The sequence below is a fragment of the Pristiophorus japonicus genome, chromosome 16 (genome assembly GCF_044704955.1).
Source record: "Pristiophorus japonicus isolate sPriJap1 chromosome 16, sPriJap1.hap1, whole genome shotgun sequence".
Taxonomy (NCBI): domain Eukaryota; kingdom Metazoa; phylum Chordata; class Chondrichthyes; family Pristiophoridae; genus Pristiophorus; species Pristiophorus japonicus.
The window spans coordinates 114731918-114745282 of record NC_091992.1 but is presented as its reverse complement, the minus strand read 5'-3'; the positions used below and the strand labels follow the sequence as shown (position 1 = coordinate 114745282).

The 13365-nt window shown below is 43.8% G+C and overlaps 2 protein-coding genes across 11 annotated transcripts in view; one reads left to right on the top strand and one right to left on the bottom strand.

The window, feature by feature from the left end:
• The window catches only part of LOC139226742 (arylsulfatase G-like), a 244584-nt gene that overhangs the window by 176596 nt on the left and 54623 nt on the right, over positions 1 to 13365 (bottom strand). For all 6 annotated transcript variants that reach the window (XM_070857718.1, XM_070857717.1, XM_070857720.1 and 3 more), the window contains 3 exons: positions 12642 to 12925; positions 10496 to 10639; positions 1795 to 1939 (listed from right to left, as the gene is read on the bottom strand). The gene's annotated coding sequence lies outside the window, so the exon portion shown is untranslated. The remainder of the gene's footprint in view (positions 1 to 1794; positions 1940 to 10495; positions 10640 to 12641; positions 12926 to 13365) is intronic.
• The window catches only part of LOC139226740 (monocarboxylate transporter 7-like), a 47152-nt gene that overhangs the window by 13915 nt on the left and 19872 nt on the right, over positions 1 to 13365 (top strand). The window contains exons 2-3 of one of the 5 annotated variants that reach the window (XM_070857715.1): positions 2656 to 2816; positions 7816 to 7930. The exons of 1 other annotated variant lie outside the window; for it this stretch is intronic. The gene's annotated coding sequence lies outside the window, so the exon portion shown is untranslated. Of the gene's footprint in view, positions 1 to 2655; positions 2934 to 7815; positions 7931 to 13365 lie in introns of all 5 variants that reach the window. 3 more of the 5 variants (XM_070857714.1, XM_070857716.1, XM_070857713.1) reach the window with 3 other exon arrangements.

Here is a 13365-nt window from a genome sequence, read left to right as displayed (position 1 = left end):
GTACTCAAATCCCCTCGCTATGAAGGCCAACATGCCATTTGCTTTCTTAACCGCCTGCTGTACCTGCATGCCAACCTTCAATGACTGATGTACCATGACACCCAGGTCTCGTTGCACTTCCCCTTTTCCTAATCTGTCACCATTCAGATAATAGTCTGTCTCTCTGTTTTTACCACCAAAGTGGATAACCTCACATTTATCCACATTATACTTCATCTGCCATGCATTTGCCCACTCACCTAACCTCTGTCCAAGTCACTCTGCAGCCTCATAACATCCTCCTCGCTGCTTACACTGCCACCCAACCTAGTGTCATCCGCAAATTTGGAGATACTACATTTAATCCCCTCGTCCAAATCATTAATGTACAATGTAAACAGCTGGGGCCCCAGCACAGAACCTTGCGGTACCCCACTAGTCACTGCCTGCCATTCTGAAAAGTACTCATTTACTCCTACTCTTTGCTTCCTGTCTGACAACCAGTTCTCAATCCATGTCAGCACACTACCCCCAATCCCATGTGCTTTAACTTACCACATTAATCTCTTGTGTGGGACCTTGTCGAAAGCCTTCTGAAAGTCCAAATATACCACATCAACTGGTTCTCCTTTGTCCACTCTACTGGAAACAGCCTCAAAAAATTCCAGAAGATTTGTCCAGCATGATTTCCCTTTCACAAATCCATGCTGACTTGGACCTATCATGTCACCTCTTTCCAAATGCGCTGCTATGACATCCTTAATAATTGATTCCATCATTTTACCCACTACTGATGTCAGGCTACAAAAAGAGTATTCGAAACACAGCTGGAAAATTGCATGACTAGCCAAGTCCAGTTACTCTAACTTTACCAAGCAGAAAAATAAAACAAACAATTCATAGAAACATAGAAAATAGGCGCAGGAGTAGGCCATTTGGCCATTCTAGCCTGCACCGCCATTCAATGAGTTCATGGCTGAACATGCAACTTCAGTACCCCATTCCTGCTTTCTCGCCATACCCCTTGATCCCCCTAGTAGTAAGGACTACATCTATCACCTTTTTGAATATATTTAGTGAATTGGCCTCAACAACTTTCTGTGGGAGAGAATTCCACAGGTTCACCACTCTCTGGGTGAAGAAGTTTCTCCTCATCGCGGTCCTAAATGGCTTACCCCTTATCCTTAGACTGTGACCCCTGGTTCTGGACTTCCCCAACATTGGGAACATTCTTCCTGCATCTAGCATGTTTCCCCAAATGGGCCCAAATTCCTCCATGAGTTGTACCATTTTTTTTGGTGTAACTTGATTTTTCTGGTGTATCTTTTTAGTTGCAAGTATGGCCATTTAATTTGCGCTAGTGTAAGTGAGTTAGTTAGGTTTTTTGTTAGGTCAGTTTTTTTTCCAAAAGGGGTCGTTCCCAGCCCCTTACACTATTTATGCCAATTTGGCCAGAAAAAAGTTGTACTAAACTAACTTAGGGTAGCGTATGTGTCCACTTTTCTCTGCACAGAAAGACCTTACTTACTGTTAAGGAATTGGCACGTAACCACATTTAAAGCACCACCAAGCACCAAATAAAGCACAAAAATAAGCAATTAATTAACAAATAAAAAATAGAGGGAACCCTGTCCCTAAAGCACCAAAATCAATCTGTAACTAACACACTAAAAATAGAAGTCCTAACTTAGGGAATGCAGCAGGCCGCCGATGAGGGAGCCCATTCGGCCAGGGCTGGGGGGGGTGGGGGGAGGGGGGAGGAGAGAAGGGAGGTGGGGTAGGAGGAGGAGTAGGAGGAGGAGAAGGTGGAAGTACCCTCGATCAAATGGTACAAATCCTCTGGAAGGTCTGGAGCCAGCCCCTTGGACTTCAGTATCCTGAGGATCTTGTTCGCCCGAGATATGGTGGACGTTCCCTCCGCTCAGGCGCAGATGTGATTGTTCTATTTCCTAGTTTAATGCTGTGGGAGGAAAAAAAATCATAGTAACTAGAAATGGGGGGGAAAGCAGTATAATAGAAAACTATACAGACTTAAAAAATTCACATGCAGTTTTATCATTACATGTTCCGAACAGGTCTGATTCACCTACTTGACTTCTGTACTTAAACACTTGTACATTCCTCAACCTTTTCAAAACTGCACTATTTGTTGACTCTCATCACTTCATCCATAAACTTGCAATGAGTTTCATATACTAATCCCAAGCATATGATGCTGAAAATTCTAATACATAATTTACCATCTCCACAAACAAGTGGGTCAGTTCTGCTTAACCTTTACCCTAGTGTAGCTCAATGTATTATGCAGTGTTGACTAGAATTAATTGAAGAAAAACGTAGTTGCTTAGTTCTCGGTCAAAACCAGATAAGATATGCTAGATTTTGATCTGCATTGTTGATTCCAGTTGAAAACATTGTGGGGAAATGCAGCTCGAGTTTTATCTGGAACCGGAAAATATTATAAAATATGTTACATGGTTAGGGATGGCTGCTATCTCTCAGGATAGTTGGCTGTAGTGGTTAACTTAGCTAAAAGTGTCATAATTGAAAGGTGTAATATGAAAATGCTGTATGAATTCGTTTTAGTCCAATGATATTAAAAATATTAAACATTACATTGCCAAGATTATTTACAAACATAAGATTTTGTTTTTCTTTTAAATCTCTTTCCCACAGCAAAACAGGTTTCAGCTAGTGCCTGCTAAACATTCTCTTACTCCACTTCGGCTCAAGAATTTAGGTCACGAAGGAATCTGCTGAATCCAGTTAAAGTGAAACGTTAACAAACGTCAACACTGCCAGACAAAGAGAAGACTGAACAGCACTTCTGTGTACCAGTACAGTACCTAATGAACTGCATGCAAACTAGAACAAAATCAAGAACAGTACAAAAATCAATGCAGTAATTCTGGCTGAGCTGAATTCATAAAATGGAAGTCAGGGTTGAGTTTATTGTAAGTTCTAATCCTTAATTTTCTTAATCAGTGGACAGAGTGCAGCAAGCAAGACCCATTGAAGTGTTGCATGAAAAATGATGCACTTTTAATTTTGCTGTCATTGAGTGGGTACAAGTTACAAATGTTTGCAACAATTTGGTTTAATAGGATTTTCACAATCAGCGCACCTCTTTACATAAGAACATAAGAAATAGAAGCAGGAGTAAGCCATACGGCCCCTCGAACCTGCTCCGCCATTCAATCCGATCATGGCTGATCTGATCATGGACTCGGGTCCACTTCCCTGCCCGCTCCCCAGAACCCCTTTAGCGGTTAAGAAACTATTTATGTCTGTCTTAAATTTATTCAATGACCCAGCTTCCACAGCTCGCTTGAGACAACGAATTCCACAGATTTACAACCCTTAGAAGAAATTCCTCCTCATCTCAGTTTTAAATGGGTGGCCCCTTATTCTAAGATTATGCCCCCTAGTTCTAGTCTCACCTATCAGTTGTTGCAAAACATTGTGGTGTGAGAGAGAAAGAGAGCAACAGGGAGAAAAACAAAAATAAGATTTTGGTTTTCAAGAATGGATACGGTTGACCAGAGCTGATGGATATTTGCAAATATAATTAGTATTTACATCCCTGGTAAGGACTAGAACTAGGGGGTATAATCGTAGAATATGGGGCCACCCATTTAAAGCTGAGATGAGGAGGAATTTCTTCTGACGGTTGTAAATCTGTGGAATTTGCTGCCTCAGAGAGCTATGGAAGCTGGGTTATTGAATAAATTTAAAGCAGAGATAGGGGTACTTGTGCACGAAACACAAAAGGATAGTATGCAGGTACAGAAAGTGATCAGGAAGGCCAATGATATCTTGGCCTTTATTGCAAAGAGGATGGAGTATAAAAGCAGGAAAGTCTTGCTAGAGCTATACAAGGTATTGGTGAGGCCACACCTGGAATACTGCGTGCAGTTTTGGTTTCCATATTTACGAAAGGATATACTTGCTTTGCAGGCAGTTCAGAGAAGGTTCACTAGGTTGATTCCAGGAATGAGGGGGTTGACTTATGAGGAAAGATTGAGTAGGTTGAGCTTCAACTCATTGGAATTCAGAAGAATGAGAAGTGATCTTATCGAAACGTATAAGATTATGAGGGGGCTTGACAAAGTAGATGCAGAGAGGATGGGCCCAAGTTTCCACACGCGCCTAGAACGGCGCAGTCCCGACCTGGACGCCCGTTTTTCGCGCCACAAAGTGCGCCTAAAAAAATCCTTGGTATTCTCCACCTCCCTGCAGGTCCTCTGGCCCTCGGCGCAGCCAGCACGAGCTGTGGGGGGGCGGAGCCAGGCCCCTGTGCTGAAAACAGTGCCGGGACCTCTGCACATGCGCGCTATAGTGAGCACGCAAGTGCAATAGCTCCAGGCGCCGAACTGTGTGTGGGAGGGGCCCGAAGCACGCAGCCCCTAGCCCTGGCTGAATGGCCTCACTGGGGCTGCGTGAATAAGGCTCCTCCCACGGCGAGCTCCTGCTTTTCCCCCCCCCCCACCCCCCCAACCGACCAGACCCGACACCCGCTTCCCCCCCCCCCCCTCTGGCCCAGACCCGACACCCGCTCCCCACCCCCACCCCCGACTGGACCAGACCCAACACCCGCTCCCCCGCCTCCGGACCAGATCCGACACCCGCTCCCCCTCCCCTTTGCCTCCGGACCAGACCCGACACCCGCTCCCCCTCCCCGACCCGACCCGCACTCCTGTTCCTGCTCCCCGACTGGACCCGACCCGACCCGCGCTCCTGTTCCCGCTCCCCGCCTGGACCCGACCCGCGCTCCTGTTCCCGCTCCCCCCCCCGACTGGACTGGACCTGACCCGACCCGCGCTCCTGTTCCCGCTCCCCGACTGGACCCGACCCGCGCTGCTGTTCCCGCTCCCCGCCTCCCCAACTCGCGCTCCTGTTCCCGCTCCCCGCCCCCCTGACTGGACCCAACCCGACCCGCGCTTCCGTCCCCCAACCCGACCCCCCACTGGACCCGACTCCCGCTCCCGGACTAGATCCGACCTGACCTCCCCCCCCCCTCCCTCTCTCTCTCCCTCCCCCCCCCCCTCCCTCTCTCCCTCCCCCCCCCTCCCTCTCTCCCTCCCCCCCCCTCCCTCTCTCCCTTCCCACCCCCTCTCTCTCTCTCCCCCTCTCTCTCTCTCTTCCCCCCCCCCCCCCCCCCCCGACCCGAACCAAACCTCCCCGATCCGACCCAACCCAACGGGCCCTGCCCGAAGTCTCGGGCCGGCCCGTTCAGCCTTCGGTCCCGAAAGGCCTGCCTGAAGCACTTTCACACAGGTAGGAAGATGGTTTATTTAATCTTTTCTTTGCTTAGAAATGTTTATTTAGGTTGGATTTATTTGTATAAGTATAAATAAGGATTTATTATAGAATTTAATGACTTCCCTCCCCCCCCCCCCACCTCGTTTTGGACGCCTAATTTGTAACCTGCACCTGATTTTTTAATGTGTAGAACAGGTTTTTTCAGTTCTACAAAAATCTTCACTTGCTCCATTCTACTTTAGTTTGGAGTACGTTTTCACTGTGGAAACTTTCAAATCAGGCGTCAGTGGCCGGACACGCCCCCTTTTGAAGAAAAAATTATGTTCCAAAGTAGAACTGTTCTACCTGACTAGAACTGCAGAATAAAAAATGTGGAGAATTGCGATTTCTAAGATAGTCCGTTCTCCACCAGTTGCTCCTAAAAAATCAGGCGCAAATCATGTGGAAACTTGGGCCCGATGTTTCCACTGATGGGGAGACTAGAACTAGAGGGCATGATCTTAGAATAAGGGGCTGCCCATTTAAAACAGAGATGAGGAGGAATTTCTTCTGAGGGTTGTAAATCTGTGGAATTTGCTGCCTCAGAGAGCTGTGGAAGCTGGGACATTGAATAAATTTAAGACAGAAATAGACAGTTTCTTAAACGATAAGGGGATAAGAGGTTATGGGGAGCGGGCAGGGAAGTGGAGCTGAGTCCATGATCTTGTTGAATGGCAGAGCAGCCTCGAGGGGCCGTATGACCTACTCTTGTTCCTATTTCTTACGTTCTTATGTTAAGGTCAGGAGGAGGAAGTAGTCAAGCTCAAGATCTGTGCTTTAATGCTTTGAACTGACTTGCCAGGCGACTCGCTTCAGCAATGCTGCAAAGACCCCCTCCTCATCCAGTTTCCTTTCCCTCCCTAATTCATCACCTCGGCAATGGTTTAGCCAACATTGGCAAACGTCAGTTGAGGTTGCTATTCAAATTGATTTCCTTGTTAAGTAGCGCTGTAGCTACCAAGCTGCTGACTACTCCAACTAAGGGGATCCAGTATTTTGATCATTTAAACAGGAAAGATGTGATCGCACAAGAAAGGGTAGAGAGGAGATTTACGAGGATGTTTTCAGGACTAGAGAATTTTAGCCATGAGGAAAGATTAGATAGGCTAGGGTTGTTTTCTTTAGAACAGAGAAGGCTGAAGGGAGACTAAACTGAGGTGTATAAAATTATGAGGGGCCTAAACACAGTATTTCCCTCAGCTGAGATCAATAATAAAGAGGCATAGATTTAAAGTAATTGGTAGATGGATTAGAGTGGAGTTCAGGAGAAAACTTTTCACCCTGTGTGTGGTTGGGGTCTGGAACTCACTGCCTGAAAGGGTGGTAGAGGCAGAAACCCTCATTACTTGGATATGCACTTGGTGCCATAACCTACAAGGCTACAGACGAAGAGCTGGAAAGTGGGATGAGGCTGGATAGCTCTTTTTCGGTCAGCATAGACATGATGGGCCAAATGGCCTCCTGTACCGTAAATGTCTATATGAAAATGGGACTAAAACGATGCAGTTTGTGCACTTCTCCAAGATCAGTGGCGACTAAAGAATGGTTAAAAAAATAATACTTTTATCTAGGAGTAGGGAAAGGTAAGAATATTGCTTTTCACTTGCCTTTCTCTGCTTCCTGTACAAAGCCTGATAGCATTGCGATTGATCCACGAGATCTTTGCATTAGAAAACAATAAGTAGGGAGGGAACCTTGATCTGGAATCTATGAAATAATAAACTCAAAATCATGAATGGAACTCAGAGCATCAAGAACCTATTTTATGTAATTAATTTACTGCCTTTGTTGTAGTTCTTTTTACTTTGCTCTAGAAATGCTACAGGTCTTGATAAATTAATGATCTATCTGAGATTTCATTGTAGCTTTTAGGATACTTGGAATCTCTACCTGGCTAATCACTGATTTTAAAAAAGTTGCTACACATTTTTATTTAAATTTATTCTCAAGAGTTGGGGTTTTAGGCAGTGAAATCCATAGCCGTTAACACTGAGGGGGGGCTGGGGTGGAGAAACAAACTACTGTATATTGAGCAACACATAGATGATTTTACAATGGAAAATTAGGTGCATTTTTGGATAAGCTGTTTTCTTGACTTGATATGATGTACGAGTGTTAACTTTATTCCATTCTGTAACTTTTTAACTTCAGATTAAATCCCCAGTTGTTAACTCGGTGTGAATTGGATGGGGGTGGGGGAGCGAGAAGCCCCCATGATATCTCGCCATTAACTTCAGAGCTGAATTTCGCTGTCTACCCAATTTTGTCACAGCTTAGAAATAGGAGTAGGCCATTTAGCCTCTTGAGCCTGTTCCACCATTCAATTAGATCATGGCTGATCTGTACCTTGACTCCATCTACCTGCCTTGGTTCCATAGTACTTAATACACCCGTTTGTGCTTTAATCTATCCACTCTTATACAGACTGGATTTAAACAAGTGTGTACCATTTCTGTACTAGAAACCTTGGTGACTAATTAATTAATTTTTCTCTTCTATCCCCAAAAGTTATTTTCATCCCTTTCCCCTCTTTAGGTCCCCATGTCACTCAATCTACCAAAGAAGAGAAGGTGGACTCGCAATCTGCTCTCACACCTTTAACAATGCCGCTCTGTAACTGGCTGCTAGAAGTTCTGCAAACATGTCCAGGGTGTGTGTGTGTGTGTGTGTGCAAGCATGTGTTTGTGTTCCTCTTTCCCTTTGTGTGACCATCTTTCTCTGGTTTCTCTCATGCACTCTGCGATCTCTCTGTGGTTTGCCTCCGCTTGTGAACTTGCACTGTGGGAATCATGAGCACAAACCTGCACTATACCATTGCTGGGACCGCATATTAGAACTCCGAAGTGCTGCATCCCATGCCATCTACAATGAATCTCACTCAAAACACCAGTATGGGTAATCATGGCACTTCCATTTGCTTTACTCCTTCAAAACTGATATTAGGCTCATTAAAATCCAGCAATGCCAACTGGTTAACTAGTCACCAGTGGGATTACTTTTATTTGTGTGCAACTGGCACCATAAACATTTGATTTTATTTCCCAGTCCCAAGTATAGGTAAGCATACAAATTTAATGGCCTGGAATTTACGGTCAGCAGCGAGGCGAAGGCGTTCGCTACTGGCCCTGAAGTATGCTCCGCACAAGGATCTCTCAATCCCTGTGGCAAGAACTTCCAGTTTTCCAACCTTTGATTCAATTCAATGGACTGTAGTGGGGATCCCCTTGTTGGTGCTGTGATGTCAACAGGCTGAATTCTCAGCCAGCGAACAAGGAAGTGAGTAAGTTCTTAAAATTTTAACTTTTTAAAATAGTTCGAGAGCAAAAGAAAGTTTGGGGTTCTCACATGGGAAAGGCAAAGCTGAAATAAAGATGGGCAAGTGTAAAAAAATAATTAAAATGGATAAATTTCACACTGCACAAAATTAAAATTTGTTTTCCGGGACTTTGGTAATATTTGTTTAACATAAGAACATAAGAAATAGGAGCAGGAGTAGACTACATGGCTCCTTGAGCCTGCTCCGCCATTCAATAAGATCATGACTGATCATCGACCTCAACTCCACTTTCCCGCCTGATCTCCATATCCCTTGATTCCCCATGATTCCAAAAATCTCTATCTCAGCCTTCAATATATTTAGAGACTCAGCATCCACAGCCCTGTGGGGCAGAGAATTCCAAAGATTCACAACCCTCTGAAGAAATTCCTCCTTATCTGTCTTAAATGGCCTACCCCTTATCCTGAGACTGTGCCCCCTAGTTCCAGACACTCCAGTCAGGGGAAACAACCTCTCATGATCTACCCTGTCAATCCCCTTCAGAAACTTGTCTGTTTCAATGAGATCACCTCTTATTCTTCTAAACTCCAGAGATTATAGGCCCATTCTGCACAATTTCTTATCATAAGACAGCCCTCTCACCCCAGGAAGCAATCTAGTTACATTTGCTACCTTCCAATCTGCTGGGACCATTTTAGAATCTAGGGAATTTTGAAAGATCAAAACCAATGCATCCACTACCTTTGCAGCCACCTCTTTTAGAACCCTAGGATGTAGGCTAGGGGATTTGTCGGCTTTTAGTCCCTTTAGTTTCTCTCATACTTTTTCTCTACTTATATTAATTACATTAAGTTCCTCACCCTCATTAGACCCTTAGAGCCCCATCATTTTAGGTATGCTTTTTGCATCTTCTACTATGAAGACAGATACAAAATATTTAACCTTTCTGCCATTTTCTTCTTCCCCATAATAATTTCTCCTGCCTCAGTCTCTAAAGGTCCAGTGTTTACCTTTGCTACTCTTTTTTTATATACTTGTAGAAGCTTAGCAGTCAATACACTGTTTAAAAACCCCAGTTACACCTAATCCCTTTGAGTCTAACTTTTAATGGGGAATTTAACAGCGTATTTACTGCAGAAGAGCCAAAGTTATCAGTTTCAATGATTTGGCTGATTATACAGGTTGCTGGCTCTGAGGGAGCAGAGCACAGCACAGCCTGTTTAGGAGCTGTCAATGACTGCTGCAACTTCTGGAAGTTGTGGTCAGTTTCAAAGGCAAAATGATGACTAACGCTGCAAGTTCACCGTCATCCCAACCGCAAATTCCGGGCCAGTATTACTCAAGGTACAACAAACTAATTTTTTACACAATGGAAACACAAATATGCTTGATTGGTGACAATTTGGAACTGTGGTAGTAATCCAATACCAACAGAAATAAAATAATTTTACTCAAAAATCCTACTGCTGCTGTTCCTGTTGCTGAATCCAAGGTATGTTTTCCACCACTTTTTAAAGTGTACATGTCTTCTACTCAGTGTATTTGAGAAATGATTTCCTGCATAATCTAAAATGCTGTCTGTTTGAAAGCTATATTTCCAGAGTTGCCTTATAATTAATTCCCTTCCCAGCCCTAACAGATTGGTAGAACCTAAAAAGATGAGGCCTAGAAATTGCATCAAGCAGCACTCATTTTTCAGGCACCCAAGGCCCCAAAATGGCAGGCAGGAAGGAAGCATGCCATACTGGGCATGGGCAAACAAGAGGCATTCTTTAGCCACCCCGAGGCAGGTATTGGGCCCTTGAATTAACGGGCTTAATGCCTGATTAGGATCCCTGCCCCTACATTCGTTTGCCCTGAGGTAGCCAGCGCCATTGTGGGTTACACTCTCAATGCAGCCTCAAGGATCACCTGCAACAAAGGAGATAAGTAACTTGCCTGTACATTAAAGGATCCCCTCAATTGCTGGTGTTCACGACTCCAGACTCCCACCACTAGACCTGTGGACCTTCTTATCAGAGGGTTGCTGCAGCATTAGCAGTGGCCTGATTCCTTACCAGTCCTCTCCACTCTGCTGGTGGGCTGCAGTACAAATTGAATTGTGTGATATTAATATTGCTTAAGACTCACCTCTTCCTTGGACAGACAAGTTCTGCCATGGTCTCTCTGCATTGTCAGGAGAGATTTGCTGCCTTTCTGAGCATGTCTGCCATCACAATAAATTGACTAGGTTCACTTCTTACATATAACTCTCTGCACACTGGAAAACACAGGACTGCAGACAGAGTTGAATTTTTAATTAATTGATCTTCTCACTGCACATCATCTTTTAAGTCCACCAAATTTTACTTCATATTTGGCCTTCGAAATCACCAGTTGTACACCTAGCACTGCACACAATTCAATACACAAGACAATGGCCCTTGCTACCAATGTGTCCAGTCTTGAAAGATGCCCCACTTAGACTCTATTCTCCCTTTTTTAACAATCCTTGACCGCAATTTCTAATGTGGGCTTCAAAATTCAGTATTTAAAAAAAAAAATGAACTAATGCTAATATTGAACTGGGGGAGTCAAGGCTAAAAGTAGTCTTCAGGTGAAGCAGGGTTAGAGGGTGGGAGATAACCGGGCCAGGGCACATCGATGAAGTTATGTATTCTGTCTTAATTTTTATATAATTGATTTGATATGATTACTTTTACATTTAAATAGCAAAACTTGCAACAATTTGTGGAGTTAGTCAGAGCATAGGAGATTATCTGTAAGACTGAGGATCTCCGAGACACTAAACAAAGGTGCTACTGCAACGTGACTGGTGGGGGTATAACTTACAAAGGCAGTTTTCATTATAAAAATAGATATAGTTGGAATATGTTGCATATTTGTGCAACCTTCACCAATTGCAGGTTGTTAAACATGCTGTGCCCAATGGGCACGAATGATGGTTATGAGTTGAAACTTGGAAGTTTAAACTTAAAGAAATGTATGCCGCTTTCTTTGGACCTCAATTGTTTATGCTTATTTGCACCCAATATTACTTTTGGGTGTATTATGAGATTTGCAGGAATTTTGAAAGTAACTTGACATCGGCGTATTTTTGGGTTGCGGCCACAAGAAATTCCAGACTTAGAATTTGTAATAGAAAAAAAAATTTGATCTGCAGTATGCACAAGTGTAATTTTTTTTAGTACAAATATTTACTGTTTTAGAAGCTTAATGTTTGGTTATTGAACATTTGTGCAGTTCATTGCACTGCAGGACTGTATGGCAATGTGCATTCATTACAGTGCAGGTTTTTTATGTATCTACATCTTGCACAAGACTGTAGACATCAATGCACTATTTAAGGTGCACTTTCTATAGTATAGGTACAATGTCCCGAATCCAAAATTCCGAAAACCGGACACTTTTGAGGTGGTCAAGATGGCAGCGAGGGACAAGGAAACAGGTAAAAACTGTAGTGCTGAGGACGGAGGGGCAGTGAGAATTGGCGGGCGGAGGAGTGGCGAGAATCGGCCGGCAGGGAGGAGCGACGAAAATCAGCGTGCGGCGAGGAGCGTCAATTGCGAAGTCCGAAATCTGGCAAAACCCAAAAAACGGCACAAATTCAGACCTGAGGATTCTGGATTTTAGACTGATTTTCTTATCCAAAATCCGGCAAAACCCGACACGGATTCAGTCCCGAGGATTCCGAATTTCAGATGTTGTACCTGTACTAATTTAAAAATATATATATTTTGAGTAGTTTATAAAGCAATGCCCGTGATAGAGATAACCACTTTCACTTGGACTCAGACCTAGGAATTCAGCCACACTTGATGGCCTCCTTAGCTTCAAATATGGCACGAAGGAAACTGGTGTTAGGCACTTTAGTTCCACATGCAAAGTGGTTGCCCATTTGAGGCCTTGGCTGCATAATTGTTTTGCTCTCGGGCAGCGGGCATCCTTAAAGGGACCACCTGTTAAGCTGCCACCAGCAAAGTAGAATTTTAAAATATACATACTTGAATGTGGAGTTGGGAGGAGCAAGATCCGACCACCGATTTCTTCCCTCCCTTTCCAGTAACCCACCTGCATTACTTACCTTAGGGCTGCTGCTGGCGTTGGCTCAATCTTAAATCCTGCAAGCTGCCTTCAGTGTGCCATGGGCCTCGCCATTTAGGCACAAGGATTGTTCCTTGGACCAACTGTGCTCAAAAATAGCCATGCCCAAATTTCTAGAAACAAGCTTCAGCACTTGCAAGCCAAGTCATGGGCTAGAAATCTTCTGCTCTTCCTCATCAATTTGCTTTAACCCTAATCTTGGATGAGCACCCCCAGTGCAACTGTACAAATGTATTTTTTTCTTGCAGTCATCATCCTTGTCACCTGAGTGAGATTGCCAAATTTGTCAATTAACAACAGTTTTCACATTGTGCCCTTACAAACTTTAATGTTTTATATTGTTTATTTTGATGAATGTCACTTAAGTATATAGCATATCAATGAAGCAAAAGTAGAACAAATGTACGAATAATAAAAAAAACTTTTGCTGTGCAACCACAAACTGAACTACACCATGCAAACTAGTAGGCTTTAATCTTTACAAGTAATTACAGCACTGCATTTCATTGTGTGTGTTCCAACCATGTGCGGGAGCACTTGGCCACTTCCTACAATGGCATGAGAAGAAATTTTATAATAGTGTACCAATAAAAAAAAACTTTTGCTGTACAACCACAAACCGAACTGTACCATGCAAACTAGTAGGCTGTTGAGCAGAGTGGGGATGTGGAATCTGCATTTCACCGCTCCATCATGCAACTTAG